Source organism: Protopterus annectens, chromosome 7.part0 (assembly GCF_019279795.1).
Source record: "Protopterus annectens isolate FY-2018-M chromosome 7.part0, PAN1.0, whole genome shotgun sequence".
Lineage (NCBI taxonomy): Eukaryota > Metazoa > Chordata > Ceratodontiformes > Protopteridae > Protopterus > Protopterus annectens.
Window position 1 is genome coordinate 1,095,880,530 of NC_056739.1, and position 19,888 is coordinate 1,095,900,417.

General features: G+C 39.5%; 1 protein-coding gene across 2 annotated transcripts in view; it reads left to right on the forward strand.

Moving 5' to 3' along the window:
* Nucleotides 1-5,154: 5,154 nt before the first annotated feature.
* Nucleotides 5,155-19,888, forward strand: part of GLCE (glucuronic acid epimerase) — a 712,908-nt gene continuing 698,174 nt past the window's right edge. Inside the window, exons 1-2 of one of the 2 annotated variants that reach the window (XM_044077677.1) lie at nt 5,155-5,571; nt 8,597-8,656. The gene's annotated coding sequence lies outside the window, so the exon portion shown is untranslated. The remainder of the gene's footprint in view (nt 5,572-8,596; nt 8,657-19,888) is intronic. The other variant, XM_044077678.1, reaches the window with a different exon arrangement.

The window sequence follows — 19,888 nt, forward strand, 5'->3', positions numbered from 1 at the left end:
AGGAAACCCACGCCACCACAGGGAGGACATGCAGACTCCGCACAGAAGGCACCCCAGCTGAGGATTTAACCAGAGAACCTCTTGCTGTGAGGCAGCAACGCTAACCGCTGCACCACCGTGGCCGCCCTCACATGAGGAAAATTCAGTGGTTCATAAAATCAGTTTGGACCCAACATCAGCATCCCATTTCATTTCAGATTCTAGTGCTGGGGTTTGTGAAAAAAAAAGTTAGCCTGGTGGGTGAATCAGTCATCTCTCAGCACAGGTCTCTGTTTTTCCCTTTCAGGCCTTACTCAGTCTGTAACCAAAAATGTATCAGACTTTGTTTGGGGAGCTGTGTCCAAGAGGATGAAAGCTCACGGCCTTTGGAAAAAGGAAGTCAATTAATGCCCATGTGTCAAAGAAATGATGGCTGTAATAAATGCTCTCAAATCTCTAAATGATCTTTAAACTCCAGGCCCTCTGCTAGTAATCACAGACAATACCACAGTGATGTGATGTGATATATAAACAAATGGGGGAACAAGATTCTATTCACTTTGCAAACTACTTATTGTAGCCTGAGAACTAGCAACTCAGCACAATCTGCCCCTCCAGGCTACTTATATTCTGTCAGAGCAAAACATTTTTGCAGATAAGCTGAGCAGGACTAAGACAGACCTCCATGAATGGAAGCTGCACCCAGGAGTCTTCCAGGAATTGATCCATCTTTGGAGAACTCCTCAAATAGATCTGTTTGCCTCCAACTACAACACAGAGTTAAAGAAGTTCTGCTCCAGGACTCCTTGCACACAGGCCTGGAAGATAAATGCCTTTTTCATCCTATGGACGGGAATGCTGCTGTATGCTTTTCCACCCTTTCTTCTGATAACCAGGGTCATTCTAAAGATTCAGAATGATTTCCCAAAGATAATTATGGTGACTCACGTTTGGTTCAGTCAGCAGTGGTTCTCCCTTCTTTTGAAAATGGTCACGGGCAATTATCACAAACTTCCTCATAGAATGGACTTACTCCCACAAGTCAGTGTTTGTTTGATACATCCCAAACTTTAACTTCTTTAAGTGACTGCCAAGATGACAGAATTTTGTAGCTTTTAGATACTTTTTTCTGAGGATGAGCAGCAGATATTAAAGAATCGAAGAAACCTGCTACTAGAAAATTATATATGGATAAGTGGAAAAGATTTTGTAATTGGTGCCAGAACAAGAACCAGGATACTTTTAAGGCTCAGCCTCCTTTGGTTCTACAGTATTTGCATGATTATCATTATCATCTAGCCTTTTTTACTCTTCTACTAAGACTCACCTCATGGACATATTTACTTGTAAGCCCTTAGATCCTCCCCTTTCTACCCTACCTCAAGTGAAACAGTTTCTGAAATGGGGTTTACACATCTGTCCACATAGAAGGGAGGTGGCGCCTTCATTGGGTCTTACTTTTGTACTGGAAAAGCTTACATTGTTTCCTTTTGAACCTGTACATGAGTCTGATTTGAAGTTCTTATCTTGGAAAACGACATTCATCATTGCTTTGACTTCTGCAAGAAAAGTATCAGAGTTACAAACTCTCATGAAGAGACATTCCTAGCTCATTTTTCTCAAGGATATGTTAACAATGAAAACAAATCCTTCCTTTGTAGGTTCGTAGGAGATTACTAGGCTAACGGTTTACAAGCCTAGCCAATATAACCCGATTTTACCAAATATATGGCTATAGGGGCAAGAGGATAGCATGGATATGTACCTGTGCATTGACTATCTTACAGATTGCCCCTGTCCATAAGGGAAATAGGCATGACCCCAGGTGTGAATTTGCGATTTCCCATCCATTGATCCAAACTGCATTTGAAGAGGGCCAGGAAAAGGCTCTGCTTAATGTGAACAAGAAGCCTGTTCCACAGAGGGGGCAATCTCTGAGACAAATATCTGTCTCTCCAGCATGTTTTGTTTGAGTCACTGACTAAGTTTAGATCCCTGGATTGGGTGACCCTCATACTGTTTGACTTGTGGATGTGTATCAGCTCCATCAGGGCTGGATTTTTGAGTGCCTTGTAAGTCAGGCATAGGTCATCCCTTAATAGCTGGTAGGGGACAGAGTAAAGAATTAGGGCTTTTACTCTAGCTGCATAGTTCATGTTGTTTTTTTTTTGTATTTTAACTTTTTTAACTATTTTATATAAACTCTGTATTTTTGTTGTGAAGAATCTCTGAGGTCGGTCCAGCTGCTGTAAGTACCTAGTCAAGTCCATGCCAAATGACACATTGTTTATGACTAAAGTGGTTTCAAGAGTTTAGCCTGAGCTAGGATACTGATTTCACAGTTTTCTTTCCAGAGCCTAAAAATGAAGAAAGAATTTTACACACTTTAGAAGCCCCCAGGCAACTCAGACACTACACTGACAAGACAAAAGCTTTCAGAACTTCTGATCAACTGTTCATCTCCTATAATGAAAAAGAGACAATCAGTGTCAAAACAGAATTTCTAAATCATTAAGTCATGTCATTGCTTTTTGTTATTCTGATCATAACAAGGCACTTAGGCAAAATAAGGATCTACTCTATCTGCACTGTGGCTTTTTGAAAAGAGGTGAAATCTACAAGTTCACTAGAGGCAGCAACTTGGTCAACTGTACACACCTTTAACAAGCACTATAAACCAGATTCCTTCTCTAGATCCAAAGCAGGCTTTTCTAGGACTGTTCTCCAGGAATTCATGGATTCTGATCCTTCTTCATCCTCCCTGTCTTTCTAAGCTCTGGTAGTTGTCTCATATAACTTAGGCTACTACAACGGTGATCTAATGATGAACATAGTACAGCTGTGTAAGTAAACCTACCATAATAGTAGATGTTCGAATAGATCACTGCTGTGGTAGACGCGCCCTCTCTCCATCTCCCTGTTTTTTGCAGTTTTATGCCAGGGTTTGTGATTCTTTCATTATTTCCTTTCCTATCAGACAGGCTCCAGCCTGTCTCATTAGCATAAATAAAACTCTGAAGTTTTGGTGTTCTAGCCACTAACTTTATACTGCTCTCCTCCAGCTGTAGAATTACTGGGGCAGAGAGAAGGTACCCCAGTAGCTTTAGAAGTTGGACAGCTGATCTGATCCTTGGCAAGATATATCTCACGTAGCTTAGGTCACTGCAAAAGTTATGTATTGGAACATCTACTGTTATGGTTTATTTATGCAATGTATGTTGTGGCTCTAGCGGGTGGCCACGGTGGTGCAGTGGTTAGCGTTGTCACCTCACAGCAAGAGGTTCTCCGGTTCAATCCTTGGCTGCAGTGCCTTCTGTGTGGAGTCTGCATATCCTACCTGTGGTTGCGTGGGTTTCCTCCAACATCCCAAAGACATGCTGTAGGTGGATTGGGCACTCTAAACTGGCCCTAGGTGTGACTGCGTGCGTGCGTGTGTGTGCCTTCTGTAGAAGGTTGGGTGCCAGGCTGGCAACTTGACACTGTAAAACTCCACTGCCAATCATGAGCAGACAGGTGATCTGCTGTGGCTACCCCTAACTGAGAAAAGCCAAAAGAAGAAGATGTTGTGGCTCTAGTAGTTAGTCATTTAACCCTTGAATGCCACAAATCTCAAGCACAGTAGTCACCAAACAGCACACATACATATGAGTGTATAAATCACTGTAACACAACACAGGATGTCAGAAAAAAATTCAACACTGGAAGCTGGTAACGCTAAATAAGAGCTGATACTATGTGACATGTATTTATTTATTTTTTTGCTCAAATGATTTTTATTTTGATGAAATAACACAATAATTTAATACATACATAATGTGACATTTATTAAATATTATCGGGAAATTATAACTGGTCTTTCTACTTGGAAGTAAGTTAAATCAACGATAAGTAGGTACTACTAGTACCATGTCCGATAAAGTAACCATGGCCTTTTCCACTATAGGAACGTTGCCTTGCCGGAAAAAATAAGGCGATTTCTGTATATTACGCCTTACGAGTATCTCACTGATGTTTGTTTACAATTTTAAGTGGTACATAAGTCAAAGTAGAATTTGTCAACTATTTATCAGAACAAACATCTCTCTTCCAAAACCCACAACTAGAGTACAGAATACCTTCTAGACTGAAAAACACACGCTTTAATTTGTATTTTTCTAAGTGAAAGAAAAGCCAGTTCAATACAAGGACAAAGCCATCTGGAGTATGGTCAGGTGTAATCCCGTACTAAAAGCGACGACACCTGTTGTTGGCAGCCATGGATAAACTGTGCACTATCCAGTTAAATAATTCTCCCATTTCTGATTCCTACCTTCACATTCGCAGCCTTAATAACTAAGGTAATGGTTGTTTTTATGTTCATTTTATGAAGCAGTGCTTGGAAAATGCCTCCCTTATGTGGTGATTAACCATTTCGATACTGGTGGTAGTTAATTTAGAACGATTATCAGTGAACAGCCAGTCTACTATATAATTTTTCTAATTCTACACAGCTGAGCTTTCACGCAGTTAAAATGTAGAAGTAAAGCTTATGTTTGGTGAGCTTGGGGAGAGGGGCGTTGTTTTGAAATGGGGGATAGTCACACAGCCCCTACCTATCCAATTAGATGAGCGGATGTCGACATATTATATTGAACCTACATACATGAATTGTCATATTTGTTATTGTTAATCCAGTGTTATTTGGGTATCTGAAAAAGAAGACAATTTATTTAATGTGATTATTAATCCAGTGTTATTCAGGTATCTCAAAAAGAAGAAAATGTGTTCCCTGCCTGTTTTACTTGGTACTGTTAATACTTATATATTGTTTATAAGTAATTTAATCACAAGAAGACAGACCACGGGATTTATGTTTACGCTATCACGAGGTCTGATTCAACTGTATGAGCATGTTATCGTCATTTTGTGTTGAACGTAATTGAACCTCATTAACTTTAATTCACCCAAATAAGATTTTTAAACACGTTTAAAGCCTCGGATTATACTGAGTAATTAATTGTAGTCTAGTTTCCATTTTAATAGATGTTCTCACTGAAACTTATACGTAATTCTAAACTATGCATACGTTCCTTCTGTTTTCACAGTAGGTAACCCTTTAAATAGGAGGAAACATAACTGCAGTTAGTTCACTAAAGGGGCGGTCCTATGTACTACGAGTCTCCTCTGTTGACGGAGCGTCCTAATCTTTACAATCGCTACAAAGCCAGTTTACAGTAAACCAGCAAGCTCTCAAAAGTGCATGCGCGATGATAAATTCACAATGCGCATGATCGAATTCGATAGCTGAGTAGCAACGGGTCCTGGCTCTTTTAAGAGGGTTAGTTGGTCGTGAATTCCCTAAAGTGCAACAAGCCCTTTAAGACAATATACACACTTATACTTGTGAATGGAGAGGAGTTTTCTGGGCGGTTTGAGATCTTTTAAAACCGGTGCCAAATTCTGCTTTGCATTGTTAATCTGAAAGGGTTATGTGAAATGCTGTATGCAAGCTTATACTGTCAGTTGTTGAGTCTGCTGCGGATCGTAACTTGAGAAAAGCAACTGTGTACTGTGTGGTGCAGATTCGTGGCACTTGTGGAGACCGTTATTCAGGTGAGTGAGAACGAATGGTTGTCTCTGAATCCTGTTGGTGTTTTGTTTATGCAGTTGTTCAGGTGAGTGAGAACGAATGGTTGTACCTGAATCCTATTGGTGTTTATGCAGTATGTGTTTAGTGATAAATTATGAGCAGTTTTGTACTCTGTTAAAAGGCCTCCGGGTTCTGCTGTACAGTCTTAGGAGAGTCAGAGTTGCAAGTAACAGTTTTGCGTTAAAAAAACACGGAATGCGGGAATGTATATACAGAGGAGATTGGTTAAGGGTATTCATTTGTCTGTTAGAGTTGATCTGTACCTTGAGCATGCGAACTTGCCACTGAGAGTGAAATCTGAAAGATTTCTTTAAACGTCAGCTGACAAAATTGCATTTAACATAATTCGCATATGCTACCTTGTTAAGAAAATGATTTGCTGTTGTTGGTCAGACCGTTTTTTTTTTTTCTACACCGACTTTAAACCTTGTTTTAAAATACTAGTAAACTGTGTCTCTGCCAGGTTGTGTCTAGAGCAACCTTGCTAGATTGGCGTCACACCAATCAGCCTCTAAGATTAAGAAAACTGTACAAAAGACCCAGAAATAAGGACACATTTTTAAATATTGCTGTTATCAACTTGGAAATTTACTAGAATAAAAAATGTTGTGTTGGCATGCATTTTGTGAAACCTGTGAAGTCTGATACTGTTTGTCATTATTCAATGACTTCAGTTCTCAGTGATTTGCTAGGAAAAAATTTCTAGGGTTGCCACCTTTTCAAATGCCCAAAGTGGGACATTTTTGGTGCAAACGTCAGATTTTGCAGGCTGAAACATACCCCCGGCCAGTACGAAGAACAGAACTTCACTTTTTTTGCCCAGATAAAAGCTTATTCTTGTAACGTTTTAGTTGCTTATTATGTTTCTTATAACATTTAGGTGGTTCAGATACAGAATAACTGTTTTATGCAGCTATTACATAAACTATAGGAAATAATTTTGTCCTAAAATCTCAGGACATTTGCCATTTTTTACATTTTTTTTTTTTGCAGGACACAACTGCCCAAAGAGGGACTGTCCCTCGCAAAGTGGGACAGGTGGTAACCCTATGAGGAACAGACCAAAATAGGAGGGAGAAATCTGGACATTCTGCGAAAGAGAGGTATGCTGGACATACCTCTCAGCAGAAGAAATCTGGGCAAAATAAAAAATAATGGGTGGGCAAAATAAAAAATAATGGGAGAGACCCACAACTTGGGACATATTGTAAGCATTTCTTTTATAACAGGTTTTGTGTTGTGGACCTGTGGTGTATTTTATGAGTGATATGAAGTCTGTAATTGTAATGTTATTTATTTAGAGACTTCATTTTCAGTGATATTCCAGAAAACCACAGTTTTTTTTGAGGAACGGATCAAAAATATGAGTAAAAAATCTGGATAATTGAGAAGTACAATGCAGGACCATACAATAGCTGAAAAATTCGTGACATTTTGCTTTTTCAGTAGGCTGTTAGTTGTTGTGACATGCAGTTTGACTTCCCTATGGCACAAGAGTTTTGTTATTGCAAGTAAGCTGATAAAATAAAACTGCATTAACAAATACATTGTAATTCAGTGGGGCAGATGTAGTGAGGTACTTGTCTGTTGATAACATGCAGTGTGAATTAATGGGGCCCAAGCTGTATACTTGATTAATGCATGTACAGTTTGGGCAAATAAATGCAGGATGTAATGTGATTGAAAACAGCTTGAAAGCTAGTACTGAGCTGAAATGATAAAAAAATGAGTACTGAGTCAATCTTCTATATATATATATATATATATATATATATATATATATACATATATATATATATATATATATATATATATATATATATATATTGGATTTGCATACAGTTTGTGTTTCTTAGCACATATATTTGGATTTGCATGCATTCTCTGTTGGTAATGAGCTTTCATAATGGTGTTTATTTCTGTAAAGAGAATAGTTGTTTTGGTTGCAGTCTTTTCCTAAACTTTTAAAATCTCTTGATTATGTTGGTTAACATTCTTGATCCTTAATAATAGTCTTCTGATGCACGGTATATATTTTACTGTGCTGAACAGACAAGTTGTTTTGCGTTTGTGTCAACCATATACTGTAAAAGGCTGTTAATTTGTTTTGATGCTCCCAGTGGATAAAGGAACATTCTGTAACTTCACTGTGGCTTAGTTGTCCTGTTGATTGCATGTGCCTTAAAATTAGAACGGTGTATGAAAGGAATCTAGGCTGAAAATAGAATAAAACTATATGTGTATGTATTGTCAGTGAAAATGTAGATGTTTGTTAAAGAAACTGACAGAACAAAGCAAAGTACAAGACTTGCATGCTTTTTTTTTCTTAATTTAAAAAGGATAACCAAGTGTAATTACAACAGAAACCATAGTGATAGTAGATGCTTATCTTTGATTTGTGTTATTTCTGTCAACTTTTTTCCCTAGTTAACAGCAGTAGAGGAGACTGCATGATAGTTTTTTTTTCTAAACATGAAGGGTTTGTACAGTAACTCGCAATCATCTTTATATAAAAAAAAAAAAAAAAAAGCCAAACCCTAGTTAGTGCTTTTATGAATGTGTACTTTTTATATACTAAATGCTTAGTTTTCATTGCAATTTTATGTACCTAGTGGCCCATGTAAAAGTGTAGGATTTGTTTAAAATGTTTACATTGTAAACTTTATAAACACTGTAGCATGTATGTATGTGTGTGTGTACTTGTATAATGTACGCTCATACAGGTTTATTGATTTAGTATGCATTTATAAATTGGATATTTTATTTATGGGAGTGGTTTGTGCAGTATTTCCTAACTGATGCTGCAGTTGGGTCCTGAGGGTGAAGTCTTAAGTGGCCTTGACAAATGCACAAGTGAGTGAGTCCTACACAACCCACTCCCCCAAATGATTATTGCTGCAATACCGCAGATGTCTGCTATACTTGAGTATATAAATTGTACCTGTACCATAAGCCAACTTTCTCCATCTTTTATCTTCATTTCAACAGTAACCACCCACACTTCCAAAAACAGAAGTTTGGTGAAGGACCAGAATGCTAGACTGGCATGTATGCATTTTGATTTATGACACTTCTATCAAAGAAAGCAATAATTTCTATAGTATGTTTTTAGACCTTGTTTACCCTACAAACCTTGGACCATCCAAGATGAAATAGCAAATACTTGGGGCTCAAAATACATTACTGCTCAATATATGAGTTGTTTGGCTTCTGCTACATACCTGCAATCAACTGCATTACTAGTTGAGTTAAGTACAAACTTGCAGTGTTAAAGATTGTACTGCATTTTATTTTTCTGTCTATTTAATTGTTTCATGTGTCTCCTAGTTATTTATTCTGTTTTAATTGTTTCATAAAATACTGTGGTCTCTCTCTGTGTCTGCAGTAAGTGGGGACTGTTGTGTTTCATTTCATTGATGTTCAGTACTAAACTGTTAGACGTGTCCAACCTGCGGCCCGCGGGCCACATGCTGCCCTCAGAGCTCTTCCATGTGGCCCTCAACCTCCAACTGCAACATCAATGTATGCATGCTCCAAAACACTTTTTTGTTTTGTGTTTTTCGCTCCCGTGATCTGTAATGCTATTGTCTATGTGCGCATGCGTCAAAGCGCCCTTCTAGTTTTGTTTTTGAGCCAAAAAAGGGTCAATGTGTTTACGCTATTATTTTGCGCCGAACAACCAATGTTTGTGTGTTCTCACTGAAGAGGGACTCCTGTATGGATTTGCCGCTGTTGCCTTTGAAAGGGACAACAATTATCTGTGTTAACAGGTAAGTACGGAGTGAGTGAGTGCATGCATGAAAGCAGAATTGTGTGCATGAAAGTAGAAGAAGAGTGTGTGTGTATGTGTGCATGACAGAGAGAGATGCATGCACAAAGAGGCTAACCATGATCAGTCTACCTACTGAACACAAACAAGTTAGCTCACAAATACATCCTACATTAAGAGTACACATTCATTAAATTGTGGCTTTCCTGACAGGGAGAGTGTTGTATTGAACATGAACACATACCTCTTAACTGTATGGGTTTTCAAAGAATGTCTGGATTTTTGCCTCCTCTTCCAATTTGTGTCTTTTGCTTAGGAAATAAAAGTAGTCATCCAATGTAATGCAGTTCCAGGGAGTAAAAAGCACCTAATACTGTTTTTTCATTGGTGGGTTCTAAGCAGTGGTAGATTGGACAACAGTAATCATAGCTTTGGTGGATCATCAATACTGGCATATCAAGTGGGCACAATGTCATTTTTTTTAAACGTTTGGGATTTTAGTGTGTATGTGTGTGCTTCTGTGTTGGGAGTGCTGCAACAGTAGATGATTATTAACGACCGAGACTTATGGACTGCGGAGAATGTTTCTTAGTTTCAAAACCTAATACTTGGGTACGCATGCCAGAAGTAGATTTTTAAGACCTAGCTTCTTGCCATTTACAGTGGATGGATATTTACATTTAATGGACAATGTATTAGCGTGGGCCTGTGGGGTTCTGAAGGATGCCAAGTCTACCACTGCCAATGTCTTGCAAAGTGACCTGGAAATGGATATTGGGATGTTACTGAAAAAATATACTAAGTGGGCTTAGAAATATAGTTTAATTAAACAAAGTGTACTTTCAATTTACAGGCCATAATTTAATTTATTTCAGGTAGTCCAAAATTATTTCAGGTAGTCCAGATACTGGTAGATTGTATACCATTAGACTTAATTAAGGAGAGCTGTCATTCTGGGGAAACAAGCAGCCCTAGTTTCAGTGAAAGCTCTGTGGTTGCTTGCAGGTAGGAAGTTGCAGGATGTTGATGCAATGTTTTATTTATTATTTTTAATGCATTTTGTCAGAAGAAAAAATTCAAACGAGTCACATCTAGTATTCCTTCAATATGGCAGAGATTACATCTCGCAACAGTGAGAATCATTGAGGTACAGAATAAATTTAAAAACTATTTTGTTTGGTTTTTTTTTTTTTTTTTTTTTTTTACAGTTATAAAGCAAGGCAAATATCAGTGAGTTTTTAGGAGAAAGCTGTTTGTACATAGCTGAAGCTCTGAAACAATCTTTTGGTATGGATTAACCTGGGGATTGACACAAGTTGTATGTTTACACCAGTATGTAGCATTATAGTTTATGGTTTTCTTATTGATTTACTTTTTGCCGAGCAGTTTGTTGATTTTATTGATGGTCCTTTTGGTGGTTGGAAATTGCATGGATAAATCCATCTCTATTATGATTTTTTTTTTCAGATATTTTGACTTCCAGACAATTTCATTCAGTGAGTGGGTGTCATGTGATTATTGAGGTTGCCTATTTTACAAGTAGGGGCTTTTTTGTGTGTGTAAGAGAGACAGAGATTTAATATGTATACTGAATATAATTTTGCAAATGAAATTCTTAGTTAAACATGCCCCTCTTCTTGGGCAACTAGACTTGAGTAACCAATATTAGATCTTAGCCATCCAGCTGGGAAAGGTTAGTATGTGGATTTTCCATCTGGTTTGATGAAGGCTATGCTACTTACCCAAGGACTACATGTATGGCTATCCATCCAGCCATCGTGTTGCTGAACTACATTGTTTGATAATGAGAGGAGCTATTTACAGAAGTTGAAGGTTTGTGTCAAGAACCTGTCCATAAGAAGTGGCTTGTTTATGTTGCAGTGAAGGCTGTGGTCTTTGTAGTGAGCATTTTAAGTATAACCAGTATTTCTAAGGTAGAGGACGTCTCTTAAGGCAGGATCTTTCTTAGCCTGGAAAGCAAGCCAATGATGAAATTTATAGGGGCCAGTGAGAGACAGAGGAAAGCAAGAAACTTTTTAGTCTGTTTGGATAGCTAAGTGAACTTAGTCCTTTGATCTTTTTTGTCAGAAATGGTTGTAGTCTTTCTTTTGGCAGGGTGTTTCCCTGAGGCACATGCCAAAAGGGGCATTGCACTCAATAATGGCTCTTGTAAAGGAAGAATACAGGGATGTTATGACCTCCTTGTCCCTGGATGAGATACCCTTACTAATGAAGTGGGCCATGTAAAAAGCTTTCCTTACAATGGAGACAACGTGGTGGTCAAAAGTCAGGTTTCTATCAACCTGGGTGCCCAAGTACCGTACAACTTTTATTGCGTGCTTACAACATTGTTATTAATGTGATAAATTTGTGGGGACATCACTCTCCTCAAAGGGGATGATGATGCATTTTTTGGCATTTAGCTTGAGTCCATGTTTCTGGCACCAGTCATTTGTTTGGGTGAGACCCTCTTGTAGCTTATTCAGAATTGTTTTATTAAGTCAGTAATGTGAATTCTTTACTTTATTGCAAATTTGTTGGGTTATTTTTGTGGATTATAGTATTGTAGGACTGCTGATGTTGACATTTTACATAGTTGGACTACTGGAGTGGTTTTCCCAGTGAGAAATGCTAGTGCTGTAGTGAATATCTGTTTATTTGAAAAAAAAAAAAATATATGTCTGTGTGATATATATATATATATATATATATATATATATATATATATATATATATATAGAGTTATCCATTAGATTAGAGAATTAAAATGAGAATTAAAATTTTAAGGCAAATATTAGGCATTTATTACATTTATTCATTGTTCAAATGCACCTACAGTACAGCCAGGAGGTCGACTGTGGTCTTCCGGAGCAAAGAAAGAGTTAACTATATGATATATTTTATATGCAGCCCCAAGACCATTTCTGTTCACTCAATGCGGCCCCAGCAAGCCAAAAGGTTGGACACCCCTGGGAGGGTTTCTCTGTCACATTTCCTTGAATTTATTACTGCTTAGTATCCAAGTTATTTGGCTTCTGCTATATACCTACAATCAACGGCATTACTAGCTGAGTTAAGTACAGTCTTGCAGTGTTAAAGATTGTACTGCATTTTATTTTTCTGTCTATTTAATTGTTTCATTGAATATTGTGGTCTGTGTCTCTCTCTAGTTATTTATTTTTCTATTTAATTGTTTCAGAGAATACTGTGGTCTCTCTCTGTCTCTGCAGTTTCCCACCTGCCTGCCTGTTCTTATTCTGGTATTAATCGTGGTGGCTTTGGAATTCCCCACCCCTCCTGTAAATTTGTGCTGGCTTTGGAATTCCCCACCCCTCCTGTAAATTTGTGCTTGAACACTCCTTTGCTCACTCAGTTGAGTACAGTGAGATCATAGACACTCCTTCCAGTTCCAGCTCTATTGCAGTCTAGTGTCACTAACTCATTCTACCTAATACAGAGAACATTTGTGAAGGGCAAGCCACTTGGGTCCTTAATTCTGAATTATCTTCTGTTTCTCCTTTCTCCCTTTCCACTTTCCAAAAAAAAAAAAAAAATCTAAGCTTGTTTCCTGCCTTTCCTGTAACTAGCCTAGTCCAGATATGGATTTGCTGTAACCAGGACTGTTTATAAGCTTCTGAGCCCCCAAAGCCTTTCTGTGTTGGAGGGAAGCCTTCTAGCTTATCAGTGGGAGTGGTAAGCACTAGGTAGCCTATCTACCACAAGAGTGGTTTCTGGCCCAGAAATTGTAATTTATTGGCCTTTTGGCAGTTTTTTCCCATCTCTTTCAACATTCTGGTTTAAAAGCCCTTGTTTGCGCTCTTTTCCCATGTTTCCTATAACTAGTGTAGTCCAAATACAGGTTTGCTTTATCCAGGACTGCTTGTAAGCTTCTGAGCCCCACAAGCCTTTCTGTGTTGGAGGGAAGCCTTTTAGCTTATCGGTGGGAGTGGTAAGCACTAGGTAGCCTATCTGCCACAAGCTCCAGGTACAGTTTCTTAGTTTTAGCACTTGAATTTGCTTATTCGTGCTCTACACTTGTTCAGAACTTGTTGTTGGCACTAAATAAGATACAAATTACTACAGCACTCAACCTTCCTCTTTACCTAGAGGAAAACAGTTTTTGTACTCATTTTCCTCACTTGCTTAGAGAAAAACAGCTCTTATACTCGCTTTCCTCACTTGTCTAGAGGAAAGCAGTTTTTTATTCAGACATGTCCAGCGGTCAGCTCCCAGTGTTCTCTCCTGCCTGTCTGATGAATTTGGGCATCTTTGGGCAATGTAGCAATTGCCTCATGTACACAGACAACCCTCTCCTCCTACCACCCAACACCACAACCTGAGAGATGCACTTATCTAGCCAAACTGGAGGTAAAGCTCTCTCCAACTAGGACTGAACTTGGACAGTCAAGAGGAAAAGGTAAACACTTGCATCACACCACACTCATCACTTAGTCCCACTAAACCTACATCACAAAATCCACACATGGAAACTCAAACATTCGCAGAGGATCTCAATAATCTGCTCAAGCAACAGAGACCTACAAAGCAGAAACACAAGCAACCTCCACCCCCCAACACAACCCAAATGACACACAGCCGACATACTCACTATGCCAATAAACCACAGCCCATAAGGCAAAACAATGTACCCAACACACTAGTCATAGGTGACTCTGTAGTAGGGAACACTGATCTCCTTGTTTAGCCTGGTGAGTGGGACAAGGTTACTGTCAGCTGCCTGTCGGGTGCCAGGGTCCGCCGCATAACTCACACACTCGGGTCACTCCACAACAATACAAATATAATTCTGTCATTGTCCATGTTGGTGTGAACGACCTGAAACGTGCCTCCCTGGGGTAGCATCCTGCCATCGCTCAGAATGATATGCAGTACAAGGACAAAATTGATTTGACTTCAACAATTGGCTAAGCTTCTGGTGTCACTCTGAGGGGATCCAGTATCTCGTCTGCCTGGGACAACATGGTCGACAGACCACCATGCTTTGCCAGAGATGGCCTGCACCTGTCACCCCTGGTATGCCAGATACTGTCCAAGGGTCTTGCCACCCCTGTAGTGCCTTTTTAGGCAAGGTTCAAATGACAAATTCATCACCGTAACAGGAGCAGTCAAGCAAAAACTGAGGGTAATGCTATTTGCCAGAGATGGCCTGCACCCGTCACCCCTGGTATGCCAGATACTGTCCAAGGGTCTTGCCACCCCTGTGGTGCCTTTTTAGGCAAGGTTCAAATGACAAATTCATCACCGTAACAGGAGCAGTCAAGCAAAAACTGAGGAGATACTCAAGGGTCTGCACCCCCCTGTGGTGCTTTTTTAGGCAAGGTTCAAATGACAAAGCAGTCAAGCAAAAACTGAGGGTAATGCTACTCAATGTTAGAAGTCTAAATCTCAAAATGCACTCACTCGAGGCACTCCTTAAAATGGAGAACATCGATATCTGCGCAGTGGCTGAGACCTGGTTCAAGCCTCTAGAAAGCACCCCTGCATTACAAGACTATAACTCATACCACACTTTTTTTGGCCATCTAACCTGGACCAGAACACCAAAGGCGGAGGTGTGCCCATATTCATTACGGATATTCACACCTCCAGGCTAGTTGAGCAGCATAATGCATCCGAGGTTATCCAAGTGCAACTAACACTGGGCAAAACTGCAATCCAAATTGTAGCTTGCTACAGATCCCCCACCATGCCCCAGGATTCCCACTTCTCTTTTCTTGATATACTGGAAAATATTAGGGTTCAACCAAACACCCTAATAATGGGCGATTTCAACTACCCCACCATTAACTAACTGGGAAAACGACTTATGTACCAACTCCTTCGCTCAATGCTTTCTGGAATTCATAAATTCCAGTGCCCTGGATCAACTTATCCACACCTCCACCAGGGGCAACAATATCCTAGACCTAGTCATTACCAACATGAGTGACCGGTGTTCCACACCTGAAGACCATAAGCTAATCACCCTAGATATCCGCATTCCGCCCCCACCCTCTATTAAGGAAACCACCGTAAAAAGAATTCTCCAAAGCGAACTTCATGCTTCTTAAGACAGAAGTGGTGAACTTCATGGCACCCATGCAGATGGACAAGACAGTTAAGACGACTGAATCCTACACAAATGCACTCTATAAGCACTTGCATGAGTGCATGGATCGTGCTATCCCAAACAGAACCGAGATGCTATCCTCCAAAAAAGGGAAGCCAATCTGGTTGTCCCCTGCCATAAACAAACTCTACAACAGAAGGAAGAAACTGTTGCAAAGGAGAGTAAAATCTCATGAGTGGAGGAGCTCCCTGGTCAGCCTCGGTAAGAAGCAGAGATCCTTTATAAGATCCTCCAAAGCTAGCTACAAAAACAAAATCGCCACTGATTCTAAGGGCAACCACAAAGCATTCTATAGCTATGTCAAGAATCTCAATGGCAACACCCAGATCTGCTCTGAGTTACAGCACAACAGCATGATAATTACAGAACCAACTGATATTGCCAACATCCTGGCAGATAGGTTCAGTGCTAACTTTACCCCCCTCTCACCTCCTAAAGGGCCCATATCTATACCAGAAGAGTGCAGAGTCTCTGTAATCACATCTGTGCAGGTAAAAGCTGCACTCTCTAAAACCAAAAACACAGCATCCATGGGACCGGACAACATCCCAGGCCGCATTTTACATGAACTTCAGAACAAACTGGCTCCCCCACCTAAGCACCATGTTCAGTCATAGTCTCACATCAGGCTTTGTGCCCACTGAATGGCACACAGCAACAGTTATCCCACTCCGCAAAGGGGAAGCCATCACTGATCCTGGGAACTATCGCCCTATTAGCCTGACGAGCCTGGTCTGCAAGGCCATGGAACGTATCATCATGGGACTCCTAAACAAAGACATTGGTAACCTCCAAACTCAGGACCCCACCCAGTTCGGGTTTGTGAAAGCAGATCATGCCTTCTGACTTCGAGGCAGTCACCAAAGCCATAGACGAGGGTAAGGTGGTTCACACAGCCTATCTTGACCTCGCCAAGGCTTTCAACACCATCCCCCATTCTGGAATTATAGCTAAACTCACTAAACTAGGTATAAATCCCTACGTCACAAGATGGGTTGCCAACTGGCTCACTTACAGAACCCACACTGTAAAAGTTGCAGACTCCAAATCTGACTTCAAACCAGTGACAAGTGGAGTACCACAGGGTTCAGTCATGGGACCTCTCCTGTTAGCCTGTACTTCAGAGAAGTAGATACCAAACACAGAAGGCCTTTGGCTAATGAAGTTCACAGATGACTGCAAACTAGGAGCCATAGTTGAGTCTCCAAATGATGTGGACATCCTGCAGAAGGGCCTCACTGAGACAGATGCCTGGTGTCAGAGGCATGGCCTGAAGCTCAGTGCCAAAAAGTGCATTGTCATCCCCTTTGGTAAAAACTCTGTACCCATGAACTACCACATAAACGGCACTCTAATGCTGAATGTGTGATGAGAGACTTTGGGACCCAGGTGGACAGTAGTCTCGTCTTTGATAATGATATCGCCACAGTAGTCAGGAAATCCTTCTGTGTGGCACACCTCCTCACAAAGTTCTCATCCAGGAAGAAAGAGGTCATTGTTCCCCCTCTGCTCGGCACTCATTCGACCCATTATAGAGTACAGTGCCCCTTTTTGAATGTACCTCACAAGACTGCAGCTGCTGGAATGGCCACAGAAGTTGGCCACAGAAGTATCTCACAAAGAGGATTACTGGCCTCAAACACTGACAGTCTCAAAAAACTCCAGTTTTATTCTGTAGCATATCGTCTACTCTGAGGAGATCTCTGCCTAGCATATAAAGCTATGTTAAACCCAGAGCTGTTGGACATGCTACACCTAAAGAAATCCCAATCCCTCAGAACTACACTCCCTAGGGACCTAAACTTTGTCACCACAATAAATAGGATGTGCTGGAGGGATATGATTTCCATAGTGTCACTGTGGTGCAAGGTTGCTAAATGGCCAGTACAAGCAGCCATCCGCTAGTAACATTTATGTATTCAGTGAAAATGCTTACTATACTTGCTGCTAGATTTACTGTAAATGGGTTTGTAAGTAGTGGCAACACAAGTAGTACAGTTTTTGGGCGCCAGTCTGTGGATTGTGTACTGGACTAGAACATTTCAGTGAGTGAATGTACTCAAACTTTTTAGAACTGTAAATTTAACAAAAAAATGGGAGATCTTGCTGAACTTGCATGTGTGTGTACACGTGGTTCAAAGATTTCACATGTTTATATGTTCATATGAGATTACTAGGCTGACCACTCAAGAGCTCTTACAAGCCTAGCCAATTTTACCCAATTTTCTAAACCTAGGGGAAAGATCACAAGGGTCAGCAAGCAGAGTTTTAGCTGTTTTTACAATCTGCCTTTCTACATTATTTATTTCACATTTAATCCCTCCGGGATTAAATCAATATGTCCCTCTGAAGCCTGTCTTAAAATATCGCAGATAATGCAGATATTAATTAATTTTATGTATTTATCTATTTATTTACATTAAGTAGATAGAATTTGATAGATTTTTTTATATGTATATGCATCAAGCACTTTTTACATATACTTGCACCAAGCACTTTTGATACATACTATGTAATGGTTTAGACAACATGTATTTTATTAATTTCATTAATTATATGTTAGTTTATAGTAATAGTTGATTTTTAAGTTAGACATATATGAGAATGTTAGTAAGGTATTATACATTTATATATTTATATACATTTATTTTATATATATTCATATTTATGATAGTCATGCGTTATTCAGTGTAAGTTATATAATTGGGTTTTAAAAGTTTTTTAAAATGGGTTTATATATTAGAAATGAAATGACTGAGTTGTTATGTAATACAAGGAAGATGTTGCTTTAAATAAGATGATTTATTAGCCAGTTAATTATTTAATTATATCAGTTAAGTATGGCTCTTAGCTATATAAACTGAATCAGCTGTGTTAAAAATAGAATCTGATGAAGCGTACAGTTGCTACGCGAAAGCGCTCATTTTCCTGTCTTTCTGTTTATGGATTAAAGAGAATTCTTCGTACTATATTGGATTGTGTGAGTACTTAACTTTGTCATTTCCGTGGTGAATACACTTGTGTTTTGCTTTTATTTCACATTTGTTAACCGGGTGGTCGAACTCGGCAATTATAGCCCATTTTCAGTGGAGACCTGAGGAGAAAAGTTCCAGTAATAGATATATAATACATAATACAACATGTCTCAGTCAGTAAACAAAGGAATAAACTAAACATACTATGGTTGAAACACAATTACCTTACAGAACTTGGAAGAGGAGTTGGGTAATATAAGATAGTTATACATAGTACCAAAAGGTTATGGAGTAACCAGACAAGAAATTCAGAGGTTAGTTAGATATGATTATGATACAGTATTTAAGGGGTAGGAGTAGGATGATCAGCTGGGATCCTGGCATGAGCATATCCAGTTAGTTTGGAAGAATAATTTTAGTTCTTTTTTGAAACTTGCAGCTTGAGTGATGTTGCGTAGGCTGTTCCAAGATTTCCTATGTTCAGTTTAGATGTAAATGTTTAGAAGAAATTTCTCGGAGCTACGGAGGGACACGGACACCACCCCAGGAGTGAATTTGCGATTTCCCATCCATCAGTCCAGATTGCCATTAAAGATGGTGAGGGAAGGGCTCTGCTTCACATGAATAGGAAGCCTGTTCCAGAGGATGGGGCAATCTCTGGGACACATGTCTGTCCAGCATGATCTATTCATGTCAGAGATCAGGTTTAGATCTTTAGAGTGGGTAACCCCTCTGCAGTTACTTTTGCGAATATGCCACATTTCCATCAGGCCTTGGTCAGACACAGATCACCCCTTAGTAATTGTTAGGAAACTGAATACAGTGGTAGGGGCTTTTAATTGATCTATATATGGCTTGTAGGTTAGTTCCTGTGTCTTTTTGGTGAGAAACTTCTGAGGATGCTCCAGCTGTTGCAGGTGCCTGGAGAGATGTATGCTAAGGTGCATTGTACTCTATTATTGGTCTGATAAAGGATGAGTACAGTGGTACTATGACATCCATACTTGTGATAAAACTTTTCTTCATGTTTTTGTCTGTTCCCGTAGCCCTTGGGAAATGTGCAAGTGTCTTTTATTTTTGCAGTGTTTAAGTATGGCTAATGCACACATAGAAAGTTCGATAATGTAGAAATGCATGGACGTAATAGTGAAGCAGACAGTCTGTGTATATAAAATGTATTCAATTTAGTATTTGTATGCATGTGCGGTTGGCTATCATTTCCTCCCACCCATTTTGTCTGTGCATATTGCAAGTGCAGAAGACTTTTTTTTTTTTTTCCCCCCCTAAAAAATGCATATCCTTGTGTCAGAGAATATGATTATAGTGTAAAGTTACTGGGGAGTCTTTGAGAATGTACGTGCAAAACATGGTAGTGGAAGTCTGATCTGCTGTTAAAAAAATAAGCT